The 20,011-nt window shown below is 46.2% G+C and overlaps 4 non-coding genes across 4 annotated transcripts; all 4 read left to right on the top strand.

Annotated features, from left to right (window-relative positions):
* Positions 1–6,684: 6,684 nt before the first annotated feature.
* On the top strand, positions 6,685–6,756 carry trnae-uuc (transfer RNA glutamic acid (anticodon UUC)). Its single transcript has one exon. It is a non-coding gene; the product is annotated as a tRNA-Glu (tRNA).
* A 2,444-nt stretch (positions 6,757–9,200) lies between these two features.
* On the top strand, positions 9,201–9,274 carry trnan-guu (transfer RNA asparagine (anticodon GUU)). Its single transcript has one exon. It is a non-coding gene; the product is annotated as a tRNA-Asn (tRNA).
* A 2,468-nt stretch (positions 9,275–11,742) lies between these two features.
* Positions 11,743–11,814, top strand: trnae-uuc (transfer RNA glutamic acid (anticodon UUC)). The gene has a single exon. It is a non-coding gene; the product is annotated as a tRNA-Glu (tRNA).
* Positions 11,815–14,258: 2,444 nt separating this feature from the next.
* Positions 14,259–14,332, top strand: trnan-guu (transfer RNA asparagine (anticodon GUU)). The gene has a single exon. It is a non-coding gene; the product is annotated as a tRNA-Asn (tRNA).
* The last annotated feature ends 5,679 nt before the right edge of the window (positions 14,333–20,011 follow it).

Here is a 20,011-nt window from a genome sequence, read left to right on the forward strand (position 1 = left end):
ACTCTTGCTACCCGACGCTTGTAAGAAAAACACCTCACCTTCTGACTTGGGACCCTCCAACCACATGGTATCAATGTAGATTTCATCAGTTTCCTCATTTCCTCTCCCCCACCTTGTCCCAGATCCAACCTTCCAATTCGACACCAACCTCTGGAGCTGTCATACCTGTCCACCTTGCTTCTCACCTATTTGCTCCACCCTCATCTCTGACCTATTACCATCAATCCCTACCTCCATCTACCTATTGCATTCCCAGCTGCCATTCATCCAGCCCCACTTCCTTCCCATTTACCTCTCAGCCCCCTTGGGCCACCCTTTATTCCTGATGAAGAGCTTATGCTCTAAACCAAGACTGTTATGAAACAACATTCTCAACAAATAGGAAATAGCTCCCAAGTCAGATTTCATTCCCTCTTCTGTTTCCCAGTTCTTTCAGAAATAAGAGATATCTTTTTCTTCCACTAGAAAGTGATCTTCCACTTTGCGCTGTCTGAAGTGTTATGCCACATTATTACTTCAGCCACCTTTTAAGAATCGTTTCAACCTGTTTTTCTAACAATTGTGGAGGTGACCAAAAGCAAACATTTCACTCCTCCTCAATGCCCCATTTCTCCTCCTATGAGCCACTTTGTCATGTTGTCTATGTTACAAGCAGCCGAGTGCACTTGGTTTCTGAATTGAAATTTGGCCATTGAAGTGATCAGAATTAATATATATCGATGGATAGCTGTGTCTGCACTAACTGTAATTATCCACCAATACGATGTCGTTTGTTCCACCAAAACTGGAAACAATGATTTGTGATTATATTGCAGTCGGATGTAGAAAATCATCCCAGCGATCTTCACGTTATTATAGTTTACTGTGGCCATACAGCATTGCGAGGCAGTTTGATGTGACTAAAACTTGGATGGAAAGAATGTAGATTGATGAGAAGTCAAAATGGCAGTGTCTCTGGCCACAATCGATCTGTCTGGCTTGATTATATGAGTGGCGGCTGTTCAAGAGCAACTTCCACTCCATCACTTCAACCAGCAAGAGGAGATAAGTGTGAACACAACATTCCAACTGTGACATATACGCATTGCTTCGATGTTATTGATCAAAATCCTGGAACTCGCTCCTGAACCTTTATTATAGACCACATCATATTTGTGAAGCATTTTAAGAGGCAGCTCACCACCACTCTTTCAAGGACGGTTTGGGAAGACTTGCTGGCAGAGCCAATGATATGCACATGGTATTGGAAACAGTCTAATCGTATGGATAGATGATTGGCTAACCAATGATACAGGAGGGATAAGGGGCATGCTCAGGATCGCAACTTACAACTAGCAACGTTCCACAGGGATCAGTGCTGGGGCACAAAATTATTTACTACATGTATATGAATTACTTGGATAAGTAAAGTGAATGTACTATTGCCAAGACTGCAGTAGAGACAGTTGATTAGAATGCAGGTGGTAAGGATGACATGAACTCTTCATCCAAGTTCAGTGAGTAATCGGGAAGGCAAAAGGGAGATTGGCCTTTAAATGGAATATAAAAGTAGGGAGATTATAGTGAACCTCCGCCTGGAGGTTTTGATTGAAAGTGCAGTGAAGATTCAACCAGCTGACATTGGATCTGAATCACATGTAGATCAGACCAGGTTTGGACAGCAGGAAACCAGATAAGTTTTTACAACAAACCACAACGATTTCATCATTTGACTCTTAATTCCAGATTTATATTGAATTCAATTCCACCATCTGCCGTGCCAGGTTTTGAACCCAAGTCCCGTGAACATTACCTGGGTGAATGGTCTGGTGACAATAAAGTGGCCATCGCCTCCCCTGAACACATTGGCATATTGTGTTCAGAGGTAACAAAGGAGCAAGAGGTTTCAGCAGCTGCTAAGTTGTTGATATTACACAAGGGAACATCAACACTCTCAGTAATGGCACATACTGAAGCCAGGGCCCTTTATCAGAGGTAAGGGCTCGGGATCCACAAGAAATAGGAACAGCAATACGCCATTCAGCCTCTTGAGCCTGCTCCTCCATTCAGTAGGATCGTGGCTGATCTGGCATTCCCCACATCCACTTTCCTGCCCTTTTCCTGTAACTGTTCATCCCCCGACTGATCACGAATCTATCGATCCTAGTTTAAATGTGTCAAGAAGGATGTCAACAGAGTTACTGGGGTTGGGGGAGGGGCGGTGGGTGCTCAGGTCGAACTTGGGGACTAAAACAATGGCTTCACACTTCACAATATTTAACTAAGAGAATGTTTATGGTTATCCAATGCTGGAAATTGGGCAGGCATTCAGATGAAATTATTGGTAAATTATGAATGACAGAGGAGTCGGGAGAGAAGTGGTGTTCAGGCACAGTTGGATATCATCAGTATAGATGCCAACACCAGCAGCTACGGTTAAATAAATAAGAACGGAAGACACTGAAAGCAGACCCTCCCAGAGGATACAGCGATATTAGAGAGGGTCAGTACTGTCATTAACTCTGATCAAGGCTGTCCGCAGGTCGACGAGGGAATGTTCATCCCTGTCACCGTTACAAAGGATGTCAAATATGACCTTGCTAAGAACTGTTTCAGGGGTAGAAACCAGACTCGAGGGCTTTCAACACAGAATTCTGGAAAAGCTGGGAATGGCTTATTCAACAATGTTGCATCCAAACCAACACTTCCATTGGTGCGATAATTATAGAAGTGTTTTGGTTTTTATTTAGATGATTCTCAGCAATACTGAGTAAGAAGCAACAAAATTAACACAAGAAATATTGCAATTGCTACAATATGCCTGCTCCCAATAGGAGGCCACCTGGTGTTCACTTAACTGTCTGCAAGGCGCAATATTGGAAAGGAATTATCCAGTTCATAGCTATAAGAGGGGAGACACAGACTGCTTGATACAAAGGGCGGGAGTCGGCCACTCGGCCCTACGAGCCTGCTGCAACATTCAATAAGATCATGGCTGATCTGAATACAACCTCAGCTCCACATTCCTCCACATCCCCGACAATCTGTCACCCACTTGGTTAGCAAGAACCTGTCTACCTCTGCCTTAAAGACTTTGAATTCACTGCCTTTTGAGGAAGACACATAACCATCAGAAAGAAAAAAAATCATCCTCATTTTTGTCTTCTACTTTTAAAATATGACCCTCTATTTTCAGATATTAAGATAGGGATACAAGCTGCATTCAAATAATACCTGTGGTACAGTAAACTATCTCAAAGTGCTTCACGTGAACATAATGAGAATTCCTCATCCTGCTCCTGTGTATTATGGTCTTAAAGCGGAGCAGTAGTCTTAAGAGGTTCTCACAAATTATTTCAGAATCCTGAAGAGGAGTTGTTGGATTGGAAACCTTAACTCTGCTTTTTCTCCACATATGCTTCCAGTCCTGCTGAGTTTTTCCAGTGTTGTCAGTTTTTGTTTCAGTTTTCCAGCATCCACAGTTCTTTGTCTTATTTATCACAGTCATTTCTTGCCTTTCCCAAGTGTCTGGAACTTCATCTCCCTGATCTACAAACTGTTCAGTTACCCTAGAAATGACCACTACCTCCTTATCAGAGTAGATCCCTTTGTTGCAAAATGATTGTTCAATTCTGTGACCAAAATAATTGCATTCGTAATTACTTACAACAGGGACTCTCAATATCTCAGGCAAGAACACAGCCAGATTTTTTCAGACAGTACATTTATGTGATTTGATACAAATCCCTATTCCCTACTTTACCAGCGTGCTGCTGGGAATGGAGGGTTTGAGTTAAGAAGAAGCTGGGACATTTTTCCAACGAAGCCTAGCAAGTTGACAGATAACTTTATAGAGATTTTTAAAATCAGGAGGGGGACAAAATAAGGTGTCATTTCCTGGAGGCTCAGAATATTTTATTGCTCCAGAAGGTGTAAAAGGGGGTCAAAGATTCAGCAGAAATCGAGTAGAGCTGAGAACAGACAACATTTTCCTCTGTGGGAACAGGGGGACCAGAGGACAGAGAAATCAGGACCTGAAATCGAGCTGACACCAGACTACCATGTTATCAGTGCTTTGACAATGGAACTTCTCTGCGGGGCAGGTTGAATTATGAATTGAATAGTAACTTCCTCAAGGAGACTGTGCAAAAAGCCCCGGGCTTGTCTCTGTGGCGCAACTGGTCAGCGCGTTCGGCTGTTAACCGGAAGGTTGGTGGTTCGAGACCACCCGGAGACGGGGCGTTTGCTGTTCATGCTCCTACTGCTTTCTTGGCTGCAAAGATGCGCGTTTTTAATGGTGTCAGGAAAATGTTTCCCAAACGGAAATCTTTTCCACTGAGGAAGCACAAAGGGGTTTCTGAATTGATTGAATTTCTAACGTAAAGGAATGCGGATGCTGACAGTCCGAGACAGAAAGCGAAACTGCTGGAGCAACTCAGTAGTTTTGGAAGTTCCTGGATGAGGTAAAAAAAGTTCTGAAATGTCTCTGATTCTCTTTCTACAGATGCTGCCTGACCTGCTGAGTTGCTCCTGCAATTTCTGGTTTTGCTTTTAACTGAACGTCCATTTCATCTTTCGGGATGAAGCACCCAGAATCGCCATTTGCAGATATTTAACCCTTTCGAAAACTGTGAAGTGATTGGATTCAAACAAACTCTGCAATGATTTACTCTTTCTCAGCTCCACGGGCAGAGAGACCTGCGAAATGAAGCTGTCAGTGTGGTTCTGTATTGGTGGGCAGAGTGGTGAATGCGATGGACATGAAATCCATTGCGGGTTCCCCACGCAGGTGTGAACCCTGCCGACTACAGTTGAGAACTGTCGTCAGAAAGAAAGGGAGATTGTTTCACGGATTTTTAAAGATGCAAATCAGTGGAGGGGTTTAAATATTTCAATCACATTGGGACTGATCGGGAATCTGCAACCCACTGCCTGTCAGGGTGGAACAAGCAGATATCCCCAGAGCTGCTTTTGAGGATATGAGCCAAGTGTTTGGAAATGAGACTAGAACAGTGAGGGGCGTGAAGTCGTGGTCGAAATGAGGCAGGCACCTGAGGACAAAGGTGTTTTATTTGCCAGTGAAAGATACTGCTTCACAAAGTTGGGTCGATGGAAGGGAAGCAGTGATGGTGATTATCTTTGGCTGTTCACCTTGTGAATGTTCCCATTGCTGTGCATGTCCGTATAACGTCAGAACTCTGCAGCATGGCGGCGTCAGGTCCGCACAGTGCCAGGGGCGCAATGGATGACGCATGTGACTCCACCTACATGTTTGAAATGCAGCTCACAGCTTCTTCACACACCCCAATTAATCTTTCTCATTGTCCTGAAGCCGGCATACGGTTTGAATTCCTGATCTGCAGGAACGAGACTCTTTTCACTGTCTCGCGTCAGTAAGTGTCCCTGAGAACATCAGAGTCACGTCACAGCGCTGTCAGAGGAGGGGAAGCTGAAAGAGCCCCACACGCTGCTCACGGGCACATTTCACTTTCCCCAACTCACCACCCCAACCACTGCGGCTCCTGGGAGTGGAAAGGGAAGAAACGCCAAAACCCAGTCTCAGCTTTGTAAATCTTCAGGAAATAAGAACACTGATTATCCCTTCCGGTCTTCCATCCTGGCCTGACAGCGTTGATTTTAAATGGCTGTCCAGTTAGTGCCGATTCGTTTTGGCTGAAAAAATCTTCCTTATCTCATCCCAGCATTTCTTGCCACAGAGAACTGTGCGGCAGAGTTCATGTATTTCCTTGTATGGTATTTTGTAAATAACATTCGTTTGCGGGTTGTTTGTATAGGGTATTTAAGGTTCACTAGCCGTTGTTTAATGCTGAGAGGGTTGAGTTATCTGGAAATCATTTCACAGATGTCTTTAATGTAAAGTAATGTGGCTAGGGTTTCTGCAGACGTTGTGTCTGCTAGTGTCAGTTTGTTGATGTGAAATCGTCACACTGGGTTTATTGGGTAGGCAAAAGTGGGGACTGCAGATGCTGGAAACCAGAGTTTAGATCAGAGTGGTACTGGAAAGGCACAGCAGGTCAGACAGCTTCCGAGGAGCAGGAAAATCGACATTTCGGGCTTCAGCCCTTCATCAGGAATAGAGGCAGGACGCTTCCAGGGATGGCGAGATAAATTGGGGGGTGCTGGGCCGAAGGTAGCAAAGAGTACAATAGGTGAATGGGGGTGGGGATGGAGGTGACAGGTCAGAGAGGAGGGTGGAGCGAACAGTTGAGAAGGGAGATTGGCAGGTAGGACAGGTCATGAGGACAGCGCTGAGCTGGAAGATTGGAACTGAGGTAAGGTGGGGGGAGGGGAAATGAGGAAACTGGTGAAGTCCACATTGATGTCCTGGGGTTGAATTTATCCGAGGCGAAAGGTGGGCGTGCTTCCTTCAGGCATCGGGTGGGGAGTGAGCGGCGATGGAGGAGGCCCAGGACCTGCATGTTCTCGGCAGAGTGGGAGGGGGGTTGAAATGTTGGGCCGGAGGGTGATGGGGTTGATTGCTGCGGGTGTCGTGGAGATGTTCCCTCAAGCGCTGTGACTTGACACTGCGAGGAGTCTCCAGTCTCCCCAATGTAGAGGAGACCGCATCGGGAGCAATGGATACAAGCAATGACATTGGTGGAAGCCTTCTCACGATCGTGGCCCAGGTTTGATTTCCGGGCAGGGAAGCAATTTACATTAGAGCTGTGAGGTGGCACTGCTGTCTCCCTGGTGGTCTAGTGGTTAGGATTCGGCGCTTTCACCGCTGCGGCCCGGGTTCGATTCCCGGTCAGGGAAGTGTTTCTCTGTGAATCGTTTGCCTACCCATTCTCCTGAAATGCGCTGTAGAGTTCCTTATTGGCCTTCGTCGTTACTGGCTACTGCAGTGTGTCGTGCCTCGTTGAAATAGTGTCCTGATTCAGCTTGTTTTTATGTGTAGGGATCATTGCTTCTGTAGCTAAGTACTTGATTCGTGTGTGTTGTTTTCCTGTCGACGCTGTTTTGAATTTACCATTGACTGCTCGCTCTACTGTGACATCTAGGAATGGCACTTTGTTGTTGTTCTCCTCTTTTGTGAATTTTATGCCAGTAAGGATATTGTTGATGGTGTTGTAGGTTTCCTCTAATTTACTTCATTTTTTGATGACAAAAGTGTCATCACTGTGGCGGACACAAAGTTTGGTTTGGATCGTTGGAAGGGCTGTTGGTTTGAGACTGCATTATTGCTTCTGCTAGGAATCCTGATACTTGTGGTTTCATGGGTGTTTCGTTGATTTGTTTGAGGCTTGTTACTGAATATGAAGTGGGTGGTTAAGGCACAGTTCCACGAGCTGGATAGTGCTATCTTTGCTGATGAAGTTGGTGCTGTATTTGTGTCTTTGGTTCTTCGAGTAGTGTCTCCAGTTTTCTTTGGCCACGTTGATGTTCATGGATGTGAACAGGGCTGTTATGTCAAAGGACATGATTATTCCATCCTCTTCTAACTGAGTGTCTTTGGTGTTCAGGAATTCTTGGATGGAATAAATGGAGTGGCGTGAATCTTCGACTTGGTGTTCTAGTCTTCAGTGGAGGCCTTTGACTAGTCTGTATATTGGTATTCCAAGTAGTGAGACTATGGCCTGAGGGGGGCTCCTGGTTTGAAGAGGAGGAGAACAACAACAAAGTGCCATTCTTAGATGTCACAGTAGAGCGAACACTCAACAGTGAACTTCAAACTAGCGTCTACAGAAAAACAACACACGCAAACCAAGTGCTTAACCACAGAAGCAATCATCCCAACACCCACAAACGAAGCTGCATCAGGACATTATTTCAATGAGCCACTACACACTGCATATAGAGGATTATAAAATCATGAGGGATACGGATGAGGTGAACAGCAGGTGTCCTTTCCCTCAGCTGGGGTTTTCAGGATCAGGGAGCAAATATTTTGAGGTGAGTAGAGAAAGATTTTATAAAGACAGGACAAGGATCGTTTTTTAAGAGAGTGGCCTGAGTGCAGAATGAATGTCCAGAAGAAGTCATAGAGTCATAGAGATGTACAGCACAGAAACAGACTGTTTGGTCCAACTTGTCCATGCCGACCAACTATCCCAAAACAATCTAGTCCCACCTGACAGCGCACGGCCCCATATCCCTCCAAACCCTTCCTATTCATACACCTAACCAAATGCCTTTTAAATGTTGCAATCGTACTAGACTTCACCACTTCCTCTGGCAGTTCATTCAATAAACGTACAATCCTCTGCGTGAAAACGTTGCCCCTTAGATCTCTTTTGTATCTTTCCCCTCTAATGCTAAACCCATGCCCTCTCGTACTGGACTCCCCCACCCCAGGGAAAAAGACTTTGTCTATTTATCCTATCCATACCCCTCATGATTTTATACACGCAGAGTTACAACGTTTGGATAAGTACATGAATATGAAAGGTTCGAAGGTTTATGGGCAAACACTGGTAGGTGGGACGAGTTTAGTTTGAGAACATACTCAGCATGGACGAGTTGGATGAAGGGTCTGTTCAGTGCTGTCATACTCTGTGACTGACCTGTACTGGTCTTAAAACCATTTTCTTACCTCCCCCCATAACAATCCACTTCTTTGTTGTTCAAAACTCAGATGAATTTACCCTTGAATATGTTCAATGACCCCACTTCTGAACTGAATTCCTCTTCGTAATATACCACTTGCCTCGCTCATTGCCTGCTGCATCTGCCCGACAACTGGCATTGACTGGAATGGAGGGACTCTGACACCCCTTTATACATCCACACATCATTCCTGATGAAGGGCTTGTGCCCGAAACGTTCACTGTCCTGCTCCTCAGATGCTGCCTGACCTGTTCTGCTTTTCCAGTGCCACATTTTTCGACTTTCACCTCTAGTCCTCACTTTCTCCACATTCCAATATATCACCATTTAAACAATGCACTGCTTTTTTTTTAAACAGCCAAGGCTATAACTTCACATTGCGGCACTGCACTTGCCATGTGTTTGCCAATTGAGATACAGACCTGGACCAACTTCGGGAAGAGGCAAAACACTGAGTTCTGAACAAAAACGGTAGCACACTCAAAACGTCGGCTCTGTTTACCTTTCCACGGATGCAGCTCGACCCGTTGGCTTTCTGCAGTATTCGCCGTGTTTGAACTGATAGAAGACAATGGTAATTCTGGGCGGGAAGGTTAAATTGTTAATTGAATAGTAGCTTGCTCAACGAGACTGTGCGGGCGCTGGGCGGACCTGTCTCTGTGGCGCAATTGGTCAGCGCGTTCGGCTGTTAACCGGAAGGTTGGTGGTTCGAGACCACCCGGAGACGGGGCGTTTGCTGTTCACGCTCCTACTGCTTTCTTGGCTGCAAAGATGCGCGTTTTGAATGGTGTCAGGAAAATGTTTCCCAAACGGAAATCTTTTCCACTGAGGAAGCACAAAGGGGTTTCTGAATTGATTGAATTTCTAACGTAAAGGAATGCGGATGCTGACAGTCCGAGACAGAAAGCGAAACTGCTGGAGCAACTCAGTAGTTTTGGATGTTCCTGGATGAGGTAAAAAAAGTTCTGAAATGTCTCTGATTCTCTTTCTACAGATGCTGCCTGACCTGCTGAGTTGCTCCTGCAATTTCTGGTTTTGCTTTTAACTGAACGTCCATTTCATCTTTCGGGATGAAGCACCCAGAATCGCCATTTGCAGATATTTAACCCTTTCGAAAACTGTGAAGCGATTGGATTCAAACAAACTCTGCAATGATTTACTCTTTCTCAGCTCCACGGGCAGAGAGACCTGCGAAATGAAGCTGTCAGTGTGGTTCTGTATTGGTGGGCAGAGTGGTGAATGCGATGGACATGAAATCCATTGCGGGTTCCCCACGCAGGTGTGAACCCTGCCGACTACAGTTGAGAACTGTCGTCAGAAAGAAAGGGAGATTGTTTCACGGATTTTTAAAGATGCAAATCAGTGGAGGGGTTTAAATATTTCAATCACATTGGGACTGATCGGGAATCTGCAACCCACTGCCTGTCAGGGTGGAACAAGCAGATATCCCCAGAGCTGCTTTTGAGGATATGAGCCAAGTGTTTGGAAATGAGACTAGAACAGTGAGGGGCGTGAAGTCGTGGTCGAAATGAGGCAGGCACCTGAGGACAAAGGTGTTTTATTTGCCAGTGAAAGATACTGCTTCACAAAGTTGGGTCGATGGAAGGGAAGCAGTGATGGTGATTATCTTTGGCTGTTCACCTTGTGAATGTTCCCATTGCTGTGCATGTCCGTATAACGTCAGAACTCTGCAGCATGGCGGCGTCAGGTCCGCACAGTGCCAGGGGCGCAATGGATGACGCATGTGACTCCACCTACATGTTTGAAATGCAGCTCACAGCTTCTTCACACACCCCAATTAATCTTTCTCATTGTCCTGAAGCCGGCATACGGTTTGAATTCCTGATCTGCAGGAACGAGACTCTTTTCACTGTCTCGCGTCAGTAAGTGTCCCTGAGAACATCAGAGTCACGTCACAGCGCTGTCAGAGGAGGGGAAGCTGAAAGAGCCCCACACGCTGCTCACGGGCACATTTCACTTTCCCCAACTCACCGCCCCAACCACTGCGGCTCCTGGGAGTGGAAAGGGAAGAAACGCCAAAACCCAGTCTCAGCTTTGTAAATCTTCAGGAAATAAGAACACTGCTTATCCCTTCCGGTCTTCCATCCTGGCCTGACAGCGTTGATTTTAAATGGCTGTCCAGTTAGTGCCGATTCGTTTTGGCTGAAAAAATCTTCCTTATCTCATCCCAGCATTTCTTGCCACAGAGAACTGTGCGGCAGAGTTCATGTATTTCCTTGTATGGTATTTTGTAAATAACATTCGTTTGCGGGTTGTTTGTATAGGGTATTTAAGGTTCACTAGCCGTTGTTTAATGCTGAGAGGGTTGAGTTATCTGGAAATCATTTCACAGATGTCTTTAATGTAAAGTAATGTGGCTAGGGTTTCTGCAGACGTTGTGTCTGCTAGTGTCAGTTTGTTGATGTGAAATCGTCACACTGGGTTTATTGGGTAGGCAAAAGTGGGGACTGCAGATGCTGGAAACCAGAGTTTAGATCAGAGTGGTACTGGAAAGGCACAGCAGGTCAGACAGCTTCCGAGGAGCAGGAAAATCGACATTTCGGGCTTAAGCCCTTCATCAGGAATAGAGGCAGGACGCTTCCAGGGATGGCGAGATAAATTGGGGGGTGCTGGGCCGAAGGTAGCAAAGAGTACAATAGGTGAATGGGGGTGGGGATGGAGGTGACAGGTCAGAGAGGAGGGTGGAGCGAACAGTTGAGAAGGGAGATTGGCAGGTAGGACAGGTCATGAGGACAGCGCTGAGCTGGAAGATTGGAACTGAGGTAAGGTGGGGGGAGGGGAAATGAGGAAACTGGTGAAGTCCACATTGATGTCCTGGGGTTGAATTTATCCGAGGCGAAAGGTGGGCGTGCTTCCTTCAGGCATCGGGTGGGGAGTGAGCGGCGATGGAGGAGGCCCAGGACCTGCATGTTCTCGGCAGAGTGGGAGGGGGGTTGAAATGTTGGGCCGGAGGGTGATGGGGTTGATTGCTGCGGGTGTCGTGGAGATGTTCCCTCAAGCGCTGTGACTTGACACTGCGAGGAGTCTCCAGTCTCCCCAATGTAGAGGAGACCGCATCGGGAGCAATGGATACAAGCAATGACATTGGTGGAAGCCTTCTCACGATCGTGGCCCAGGTTCGATTTCCGGGCAGGGAAGCAATTTACATTAGAGCTGTGAGGTGGCACTGCTGTCTCCCTGGTGGTCTAGTGGTTAGGATTCGGCGCTTTCACCGCTGCGGCCCGGGTTCGATTCCCGGTCAGGGAAGTGTTTCTCTGTGAATCGTTTGCCTACCCATTCTCCTTAAATGCGCTGTAGAGTTCCTTATTGGCCTTCGTCGTTACTGGCTACTGCAGTGTGTCGTGCCTCGTTGAAATAGTGTCCTGATTCAGCTTGTTTTTATGTGTAGGGATCATTGCTTCTGTAGCTAAGTACTTGATTCGTGTGTGTTGTTTTCCTGTCGACGCTGTTTTGAATTTACCATTGACTGCTCGCTCTACTGTGACATCTAGGAATGGCACTTTGTTGTTGTTCTCCTCTTTTGTGAATTTTATGCCAGTAAGGATATTGTTGATGGTGTTGTAGGTTTCCTCTAATTTACTTCATTTTTTGATGACAAAAGTGTCATCACTGTGGCGGACACAAAGTTTGGTTTGGATCGTTGGAAGGGCTGTTGGTTTGAGACTGCATTATTGCTTCTGCTAGGAATCCTGATACTTGTGGTTTCATGGGTGTTTCGTTGATTTGTTTGAGGCTTGTTACTGAATATGAAGTGGGTGGTTAAGGCACAGTTCCACGAGCTGGATAGTGCTATCTTTGCTGATGAAGTTGGTGCTGTATTTGTGTCTTTGGTTCTTCGAGTAGTGTCTCCAGTTTTCTTTGGCCACGTTGATGTTCATGGATGTGAACAGGGCTGTTATGTCAAAGGACATCATTATTCCATCCTCTTCTAACTGAGTGTCTTTGGTGTTCAGGAATTCTTGGATGGAATAAATGGAGTGGCGTGAATCTTCGACTTGGTGTTCTAGTCTTCAGTGGAGGCCTTTGACTAGTCTGTATATTGGTATTCCAAGTAGTGAGACTATGGCCTGAGGGGGGCTCCTGGTTTGAAGAGGAGGAGAACAACAACAAAGTGCCATTCTTAGATGTCACAGTAGAGCGAACACTCAACAGTGAACTTCAAACTAGCGTCTACAGAAAAACAACACACGCAAACCAAGTGCTTAACCACAGAAGCAATCATCCCAACACCCACAAACGAAGCTGCATCAGGACATTATTTCAATGAGCCACTACACACTGCATATAGAGGATTATAAAATCATGAGGGATACGGATGAGGTGAACAGCAGGTGTCCTTTCCCTCAGCTGGGGTTTTCAGGATCAGGGAGCAAATATTTTGAGGTGAGTAGAGAAAGATTTTATAAAGACAGGACAAGGATCGTTTTTTTAAGAGAGTGGCCTGAGTGCAGAATGAATGTCCAGAAGAAGTCATAGAGTCATAGAGATGTACAGCACAGAAACAGACTGTTTGGTCCAACTTGTCCATGCCGACCAACTATCCCAAAACAATCTAGTCCCACCTGACAGCGCACGGCCCCATATCCCTCCAAACCCTTCCTATTCATACACCTAACCAAATGCCTTTTAAATGTTGCAATCGTACTAGACTTCACCACTTCCTCTGGCAGTTCATTCAATAAACGTACAATCCTCTGCGTGAAAACGTTGCCCCTTAGATCTCTTTTGTATCTTTCCCCTCTAATGCTAAACCCATGCCCTCTCGTACTGGACTCCCCCACCCCAGGGAAAAAGACTTTGTCTATTTATCCTATCCATACCCCTCATGATTTTATACACGCAGAGTTACAACGTTTGGATAAGTACATGAATATGAAAGGTTCGAAGGTTTATGGGCAAACACTGGTAGGTGGGACGAGTTTAGTTTGAGAACATACTCAGCATGGACGAGTTGGATGAAGGGTCTGTTCAGTGCTGTCATACTCTGTGACTGACCTGTACTGGTCTTAAAACCATTTTCTTACCTCCCCCCATAACAATCCACTTCTTTGTTGTTCAAAACTCAGATGAATTTACCCTTGAATATGTTCAATGACCCCACTTCTGAACTGAATTCCTCTTCGTAATATACCACTTGCCTCGCTCATTGCCTGCTGCATCTGCCCGACAACTGGCATTGACTGGAATGGAGGGACTCTGACACCCCTTTATACATCCACACATCATTCCTGATGAAGGGCTTGTGCCCGAAACGTTCACTGTCCTGCTCCTCAGATGCTGCCTGACCTGTTCTGCTTTTCCAGTGCCACATTTTTCGACTTTCACCTCTAGTCCTCACTTTCTCCACATTCCAATATATCACCATTTAAACAATGCACTGCTTTTTTTTAAACAGCCAAGGCTATAACAACACATTGCGGCACTGCACTTGCCATGTGTTTGCCAATTGAGATACAGACCTGGACCAACTTCGGGAAGAGGCAAAACACTGAGTTCTGAACAAAAACGGTAGCACACTCAAAACGTCGGCTCTGTTTACCTTTCCACGGATGCAGCTCGACCCGTTGGCTTTCTGCAGTATTCGCCGTGTTTGAACTGATAGAAGACAATGGTAATTCTGGGCGGGAAGGTTAAATTGTTAATTGAATAGTAGCTTGCTCAACGAGACTGTGCGGGCGCTGGGCGGACCTGTCTCTGTGGCGCAATTGGTCAGCGCGTTCGGCTGTTAACCGGAAGGTTGGTGGTTCGAGACCACCCGGAGACGGGGCGTTTGCTGTTCACGCTCCTACTGCTTTCTTGGCTGCAAAGATGCGCGTTTTGAATGGTGTCAGGAAAATGTTTCCCAAACGGAAATCTTTTCCACTGAGGAAGCACAAAGGGGTTTCTGAATTGATTGAATTTCTAACGTAAAGGAATGCGGATGCTGACAGTCCGAGACAGAAAGCGAAACTGCTGGAGCAACTCAGTAGTTTTGGATGTTCCTGGATGAGGTAAAAAAAGTTCTGAAATGTCTCTGATTCTCTTTCTACAGATGCTGCCTGACCTGCTGAGTTGCTCCTGCAATTTCTGGTTTTGCTTTTAACTGAACGTCCATTTCATCTTTCGGGATGAAGCACCCAGAATCGCCATTTGCAGATATTTAACCCTTTCGAAAACTGTGAAGTGATTGGATTCAAACAAACTCTGCAATGATTTACTCTTTCTCAGCTCCACGGGCAGAGAGACCTGCGAAATGAAGCTGTTAGTGTGGTTCTGTATTGGTGGGCAGAGTGGTGAATGCGATGGACATGAAATCCATTGCGGGTTCCCCACGCAGGTGTGAACCCTGCCGACTACAGTTGAGAACTGTAGTCAGAAAGAAAGGGAGATTGTTTCACGGATTTTTAAAGATGCAAATCAGTGGAGGGGTTTAAATATTTCAATCACATTGGGACTGATCGGGAATCTGCAACCCACTGCCTGTCAGGGTGGAACAAGCAGATATCCCCAGAGCTGCTTTTGAGGATATGAGCCAAGTGTTTGGAAATGAGACTAGAACAGTGAGGGGCGTGAAGTCGTGGTCGAAATGAGGCAGGCACCTGAGGACAAAGGTGTTTTATTTGCCAGTGAAAGATACTGCTTCACAAAGGTGGGTCGATGGAAGGGAAGCAGTGATGGTGATTATCTTTGGCTGTTCACCTTGTGAATGTTCCCATTGCTGTGCATGTCCGTATAACGTCAGAACTCTGCAGCATGGCGGCGTCAGGTCCGCACAGTGCCAGGGGCGCAATGGATGACGCATGTGACTCCACCTACATGTTTGAAATGCAGCTCACAGCTTCTTCACACACCCCAATTAATCTTTCTCATTGTCCTGAAGCCGGCATACGGTTTGAATTCCTGATCTGCAGGAACGAGACTCTTTTCACTGTCTCGCGTCAGTAAGTGTCCCTGAGAACATCAGAGTCACGTCACAGCGCTGTCAGAGGAGGGGAAGCTGAAAGAGCCCCACACGCTGCTCACGGGCACATTTCACTTTCCCCAACTCACCGCCCCAACCACTGCGGCTCCTGGGAGTGGAAAGGGAAGAAACGCCAAAACCCAGTCTCAGCTTTGTAAATCTTCAGGAAATAAGAAAACTGATTATCCCTTCCGGTCTTCCATCCTGGCCTGACAGCGTTGATTTTAAATGGCTGTCCAGTTAGTGCCGATTCGTTTTGGCTGAAAAAATCTTCCTTATCTCATCCCAGCATTTCTTGCCACAGAGAACTGTGCGGCAGAGTTCATGTATTTCCTTGTATGGTATTTTGTAAATAACATTCGTTTGCGGGTTGTTTGTATAGGGTATTTAAGGTTCACTAGCCGTTGTTTAATGCTGAGAGGGTTGAGTTATCTGGAAATCATTTCACAGATGTCTTTAATGTAAAGTAATGTGGCTAGGGTTTCTGCAGACGTTGTGTCTGCTAGTGTCAGTTTGTTGATGTGAAATCGTCACACTGGGTTTATTGGGTAGGCAAAAGTGGGGACTGCAGATGCTGGAAACCAGAGTTTAGATCAGAGTGGTACTGGAAAGGCACAGCAGGTCAGACAGCTTCCGAGGAGCAGGAAAATCGACATTTCGGGCTTCAGCCCTTCATCAGGAATAGAGGCAGGACGCTTCCAGGGATGGCGAGATAAATTGGGGGGTGCTGGGCCGAAGGTAGCAAAGAGTACAATAGGTGAATGGGGGTGGGGATGGAGGTGACAGGTCAGAGAGGAGGGTGGAGCGAACAGTTGAGAAGGGAGATTGGCAGGTAGGACAGGTCATGAGGACAGCGCTGAGCTGGAAGATTGGAACTGAGGTAAGGTGGGGGGAGGGGAAATGAGGAAACTGGTGAAGTCCACATTGATGTCCTGGGGTTGAATTTATCCGAGGCGAAAGGTGGGCGTGCTTCCTTCAGGCATCGGGTGGGGAGTGAGCGGCGATGGAGGAGGCCCAGGACCTGCATGTTCTCGGCAGAGTGGGAGGGGGGTTGAAATGTTGGGCCAGAGGGTGATGGGGTTGATTGCTGCGGGTGTCGTGGAGATGTTCCCTCAAGCGCTGTGACTTGACACTGCGAGGAGTCTCCAGTCTCCCCAATGTAGAGGAGACCGCATCGGGAGCAATGGATACAAGCAATGACATTGGTGGAAGCCTTCTCACGATCGTGGCCCAGGTTCGATTTCCGGGCAGGGAAGCAATTTACATTAGAGCTGTGAGGTGGCACTGTTGTCTCCCTGGTGGTCTAGTGGTTAGGATTCGGCGCTTTCACCGCTGCGGCCCGTGTTCGATTCCCGGTCAGGGAAGTGTTTCTCTGTGAATCGTTTGCTTACCCATTCTCCTTAAATGCGCTGTACAGTTCCTTATTGGCCTTCGTCGTTACTGGCTACTGCAGTGTGTCGTGCCTCGTTGAAATAGTGTCCTGATTCAGCTTGTTTTTATGTGTAGGGATCATTGCTTCTGTAGCTAAGTAGTTGATTCGTGTGTGTTGTTTTCCTGTCGACGCTGTTTTGAATTTACCATTGACTGCTCGCTCTACTGTGACATCTAGGAATGGCACTTTGTTGTTGTTCTCCTCTTTTGTGAATTTTATGCCAGTAAGGATATTGTTGATGGTGTTGTAGGTTTCCTCTAATTTACTTCATTTTTTGATGACAAAAGTGTCATCACTGTGGCGGACACAAAGTTTGGTTTGGATCGTTGGAAGGGCTGTTGGTTTGAGACTGCATTATTGCTTCTGCTAGGAATCCTGATACTTGTGGTTTCATGGGTGTTTCGTTGATTTGTTTGAGGCTTGTTACTGAATATGAAGTGGGTGGTTAAGGCACAGTTCCACGAGCTGGATAGTGCTATCTTTGCTGATGAAGTTGGTGCTGTATTTGTGTCTTTGGTTCTTCGAGTAGTGTCTCCAGTTTTCTTTGGCCACGTTGATGTTAATGGATGTGAACAGGGCTGTTATATCAAAGGACATCATTATTCCATCCTCTTCTAACTTAGTGTCTTTGGTGTTCAGGAATTCTTGGATGGAATAAATGGAGTGGCGTGAAGCTTCGACTTGGAGTTCTCCTCTTCAGTGGAGGCCTTTGACTAGTCTGTATATTGGTGTTCCAAGTAGTGAGACTATGGCCTGAGGGGGGCTCCTGGTTTGAAGAGGAGGAGAACAACAACAAAGTGCCATTCTTAGATGTCACAGTAGAGCGAACACTCAACAGTGAACTTCAAACTAGCGTCTACAGAAAAACAACACACGCAAACCAAGTGCTTAACCACAGAAGCAATCATCCCAACACCCACAAACGAAGCTGCATCAGGACATTATTTCAATGAGCCACTACACACTGCACATAGAGGATTATAAAATCATGAGGGATACGGATGAGGTGAACAGCAGGTGTCCTTTCCCTCAGCTGGGGTTTTCAGGATCAGGGAGCAAATATTTTGAGGTGAGTAGAGAAAGATTTTATAAAGACAGGACAAGGATCGTTTTTTTAAGAGAGTGGCCTGAGTGCAGAATGAATGTCCAGAAGAAGTCATAGAGTCATAGAGATGTACAGCACAGAAACAGACTGTTTGGTCCAACTTGTCCATGCCGACCAACTATCCCAAAACAATCTAGTCCCACCTGACAGCGCACGGCCCCATATCCCTCCAAACCCTTCCTATTCATACACCTAACCAAATGCCTTTTAAATGTTGCAATCGTACTAGACTTCACCACTTCCTCTGGCAGTTCATTCAATAAACGTACAATCCTCTGCGTGAAAACGTTGCCCCTTAGATCTCTTTTGTATCTTTCCCCTCTAATGCTAAACCCATGCCCTCTCGTACTGGACTCCCCCACCCCAGGGAAAAAGACTTTGTCTATTTATCCTATCCATACCCCTCATGATTTTATACACGCAGAGTTACAACGTTTGGATAAGTACATGAAAATGAAAGGTTCGAAGGTTTATGGGCCAAACACTGGTAGGTGGGACGAGTTTAGTTTGAGAACATACTCAGCATGGACGAGTTGGATGAAGGGTCTGTTCAGTGCTGTCTGACTCTGTGACTGACCTGTACTGGTCTTAAAACCATTTTCCTACCTCCACCCCATAACCATCCACTTCTTTGTTGTTCAAAACTCAGATGAATTTAGCCTTGAATATGTTTAATGACCCCACTTCTGAACTGAATTCCTCTTCGTAATATACCACTTGCCTCGCTCATTGCCTGCTGCATCTGCCCGACAACTGGCATTGACTGGTGTGGAGGGACTCTGAGACCCCTTTGTACATCCATACATCATTCCTGATGAAGGGCTTGTGTCCGAAACGTTCACTGTCCTGCTCCTCAGATGCTGCCTGACCTGTTCTGCTTTTCCAGTGCCACATTTTTCGACTTTCACCTCTAGTCCTCACTTTCTCCACATTCCAATATATCACCATTTAAACAATGCACTGCTTTTTTTTAAACAGCCAAGGCTATAACTTCACATTGCGGCACTGCACTTGCCATGTGTTTGCCAATTGAGACACAGACCTGGACCAACTTCGGGAAGAGGCAAAACACTGAGTTCTGAACAAAAACCGTAACACACTCAAAACGTCGGCTCTGTTTACCTTTCCACAGATGCAGCTCGACCCGTTGGCTTTCTGCAGTATTCGCTGTGTTTGAACTGATAGAAGACAATGGTAATTCTGGGCGGGGCAGTTTGAATTATGAATTGAATAGTAGCTTCCTCAACGAGACTGTGCGCGTAATGCTCGGGCCTGTCTCTGTGGCGCAATTGGTCAGCGCGTTCGGCTCGTAAACGGATGGTTCATGGTTCGAGACTGCGCAGGGTCGGCGTGTTTTTTGTTCACGCTCCTGCTGCTTTCTTGGCTGCAAAGTTGCGCGTTTTTAATGGTGTCAGGAAAATGTTTCCCAAACGGAAATCTTTTCCACTGAGGAAGCACAAAGGGGTTTCTGAATTGATTGAATTTCTAAAGTAAATGACTGCGGATGCTAACAGTCCGAGACAGAAAGCGAAACTGCTGGAGCAACTCAGTGGGTTTGCCTGTACCTGGATGAGGGGAAAAAAAGTTCTGAAATGTTGTCTCTGATTCTCTTTCTACAGATGCTGCCTGACCTGCTAAGTTGCTCCTGCAATTTCTGTATTTCTTTTTAAGTGAACGTCCATTTCATCTTTCAGACTCGCCATGTGCAGATATTTAACCCTTTCGAAACCTGTGAAATGATTGGATTCAAACAAACTCTGCAATGATTCACTCTTTCTCAGCTCCACAGGCAGAGAGATCTGGGAAATGAAGCTGTCAGTGTGGTTCTGTATTGGTGGGCCGAGAGGTGAATGCGATAGACATGAAATCCATTGCGGTTTCCCCACGCAGGTGTGAACCCTGCCGACTATAGTTGAGAACTACCGTCAAAAGGAAAGGGAGATTGTTCCACGGCTTTTTTAAAGAT

This window comes from Chiloscyllium plagiosum, unplaced genomic scaffold, assembly GCF_037043375.1.
Source record: "Chiloscyllium plagiosum isolate Xiang-an unplaced genomic scaffold, Cpla_swu_hap1 HiC_scaffold_27, whole genome shotgun sequence".
Taxonomy (NCBI): Eukaryota; Metazoa; Chordata; class Chondrichthyes; order Orectolobiformes; family Hemiscylliidae; genus Chiloscyllium; species Chiloscyllium plagiosum.